This window comes from Lactuca virosa, chromosome 2 (assembly GCF_052849685.1).
Source record: "Lactuca virosa cultivar CGN04683 chromosome 2, Lactuca_virosa_CGN04683_v6, whole genome shotgun sequence".
NCBI classification, from domain to species: domain Eukaryota; kingdom Viridiplantae; phylum Streptophyta; class Magnoliopsida; order Asterales; family Asteraceae; genus Lactuca; species Lactuca virosa.
In genome coordinates this window covers 294402392-294406110 of record NC_136427.1, presented here as the reverse complement: position 1 = coordinate 294406110, position 3719 = coordinate 294402392, and positions in this window count along the sequence as shown.

Genomic DNA, 3719 nt, shown 5'->3' with positions numbered 1-3719 from the left:
ATTTAGCCAATTTATATCATATTACTTACCATAATTTAAAGTACTTTCCCCATGTTCTTGTCTCTATAAAATAAAGAACAGAGGTCAACCTAAATGACTTAATTAGAATCTATATTTGATTTTAACTCACTTGTATATGAAAATTTGAACATGAAAAATAGAATAGAGAATACCTGGTTGGCTGAAGTAGACTTCACAACCCTTGTCAGAGAAATAGAACTCCATACGAGTCCTATCAGGTAAGGTATTGCCTTTGTGGAACAAAAGGTGTTTCTTAAATCTCTCTTGATAAAACTTCTATTGGTGCTTCGGTTTCACTAATCTCTGAAGAGGGATAATTTTGATTGGCAGTATCCACCATTAAGTGAACCATTGTATGCCATTGCTAACTGAACCCTAGATTCAGTTGCAAGATGACTATCATAACCAAATTCATGCCACAAGAGAAAGGAAGAGAAAAATGGACAATGATTTCAGAAACCAAATCAACAATTTTGAATGTGCCCTTGACTTTATAGGTCGATTTAATTATCAAATTTTCTCCAAGTTTAACGAATCAATTTCATTTCAAAAGTTATTCACTCGATATCAAAAGGAAAATCAAGTGCAACTATATCTTTCAAAGCCTAAGTCTTCTATTACGAAAAATTAAACCATATAACTTCTCATTCATATAGAAACTTAAAAAACAATTAAGAACATATGAATGATCCCTCTAAAATAAGAACAAGGAAAAGCAATCGAATCAAGAAACAAAATTAAATATCATGAAATTTGAAAACCATTTTGATAAACTTGAATTACTCGTAATGAACAGGAAATAGAAAATGAAAGAACTGTTCGTGTAGACCCGAAGTTGATTAATTGGGGGTTCTATAATTTGTAGCTACAAGTAAAAGCTCTCGAGGCCGATACTACAATGCAATAACCCTCAGCCAAATCCAATCGAATGTCAAATGACATCAAATGAAAAATATATTTCGAAAACTCTAAATCCAATAATTTTACAAATCACAATCAAGAAATCGTAAACACGGTGGTAAGGTACAACATACGTTATAGAACCAAGAGCTTATTATGCCCCTTCTCGCTCTATAGCTCCAAGGGAACCCCAACTTATAGTTACAGATTCGTGGATTATAATTAAAGGAATGAAATTTAAGTTTGAAATTTCCTGATTTCTTGATTTACAGTATTTTCTGTTTCCTGATTTACAGGATTTTTTTAGAATAGAAGGGCAAAATGGGAACTTCACTTACAAGTTTTGAGCGGGAAAAATCAAGGAGGAGGTGCTAAGGGAATGCCACGTGGCGTTTTTGGTACTGTTTTATTAGAAGAGAGGATATATATATATATAGGGAAAGGATCAAATGAGAACACCTAAAAGGTTGAGAACGCGAGAACAAGTATATTCATTTGTGATTCCGTGTATTCATTTGTGGAGAAATGATAAATTTTTACGCACAATCAACATGAATATGCTTTTTCTCTTCAATTGAAATTAAAGGCATAAAAATTTATCATTCCTCCACAAATTAATACATGGAATCACAAATGAATATACTTTGTTCTCGCGTTCTCAACCTTTTTGGTGTTCTCATTTGATCATACTATATATATATATATATATATATATATATATATATACTAGAAAAGTTTGAGGCCCGTGCTAAGCACGACCCACGAAGGGCAATTTGGGTATATCTTTTACTGTTAGTTAAAGTATATTATGCTAATTACCAAAAACGTAAAAGTACAATGCTATAAATGGGTGGATTTTCTATGTACAATGCATGAATAAGAAAATGAAAATGAAAATGAAAGTATGTTGTTATAATCAACAAATAAATGAAAATCTATTGCGATTTCATGATATGATTTTTCACCTTATGGAAAACCTGTTACTTATCAACATCATTTTTTGTGCACTTTACGGATATTGGGATAAATCATGAAACATCAGCTTTGATTTCTGAATCAAGGCTTTAGGCACTTGCTACTTGGTTGCCCGTTGATCTTTATTTCTACGTGACTACTTCTTAATTCGATGTGACCTAAATAATTAAACATGAATTAGAAGGATTTTAGACTTTAAAAGCTTTTTTTTTGCAACCGTTTATACATACTTGTTGCATTCAAATAGGTATTTGATGTGTTATTTAATTGAACAAAAGTGATTTCGAATATCTTGTTAATGGATGTTGTGTAGTGATAACTGATAAGTTCAATACTCTAAGAACACTCATCCCCCTAATGACCTTTTTTATGTGTATCAATTCATGTGTCTGAATTGAATGAGGCACAATTCCTACCTTGCACCTCATTTTATGTCATGATATTAACAATTATATATGATATTTGTGTAGATATAACTATGATTCTAATTAAAGGCTTACTTTGAACTATCCAAATATATTTTATAGATCTGCCAGTAGCTAAGCTTCCATCAAACTGTTTCGATGGATAAATGTAATTTTAGTAAAATACTTACAATTAACAATTATATATTTGTATTAAACTATTCTACACATATACAAACCTCTTCAAATTGAACTAATAAACAAACACTTTTGTCAGTCTGTTTTCAGATGGTCAAAAGTTTTGGGTTAACTCTCTTCTCGATCGGAAACAACCGAGAATACGAAAATCCTTAAGAATACATCTCAAGTTAAGCAAACCAATTGTGAATAAACTTATGGCATTACTTCTAGACCAAGTAAAATTAAGTGTTGATGGCAAGATCAACATTAAGTGTTGTAAGTCTAGACATTCACAAGGGACGAGTTGATGGCAAGACCAATTAAAGTGTTGTGAGCCTAGATACTTGTGGGGTCGGTATAGACCCGTTGCATGCATTGTATTTGTATTGTTGTATGGGGTATTTTGGGGAACTCACTAAGCTTTGGCTTACAGTTGTGGATTCAAATGTTTTCCAGGTACTTATCGGATTGCGAAGTCGGGAATGTACACACGCACATCTATGGTTTTATGATTTGAGATTCCGCATTGTTTTCCTTATAACTCTGATTTTGAATTATGGTTTATGAACAAATGGTTTGAATTTAATGTGACTTTATAAAAATGGATGTTTATTCTATTTTAAAAATGAAAATTTTTATTCTGGAATTAGGGACGTTACAATACTGCTAGCTAATTTTCTGAAGTTTGATTGCTTCAGGTGATGTTCAAAGATTCTTGTAGTGTTCCTTCCAATCGTTATAACGTAAATAACGAATCATAACTGTTAGAATAATATACTTTGAAATTCTCTTTCAACTATAGCAATACAATTAATTAAGAAATGGCAATGTACATTCATATTTGTATAGCATACTATCGCAGAGAATAGCAACGTACTTTACTGTGGCTACCAATTCAGGCAATGTACTTTAGCTTTACACAAAAGCAACACCTTCTACCCCCCGCACCGCGGGGGAAGACCTTCTAGTTGTTTATTAAGATACTTGTAACAATATTTAAAGGTTTTTTTTTCAGAAAAATCCTATTATTTGGGAGAAATTAATGAAAAGATCCCAAAATAATTTTTTAATAGAAAAACCCTTGTAATCTTTCATCACACGCTAATTGAAAAGATCTGTGATTTGGAATTTGGAAATTGATTAGGCGGAATACATAGATCTAGGGGTGTGTATGTGACGGTTTGGTTTAGTTATTAGACAAAACCAAACCATAATCGTTATAATCACTAAATGCATTTT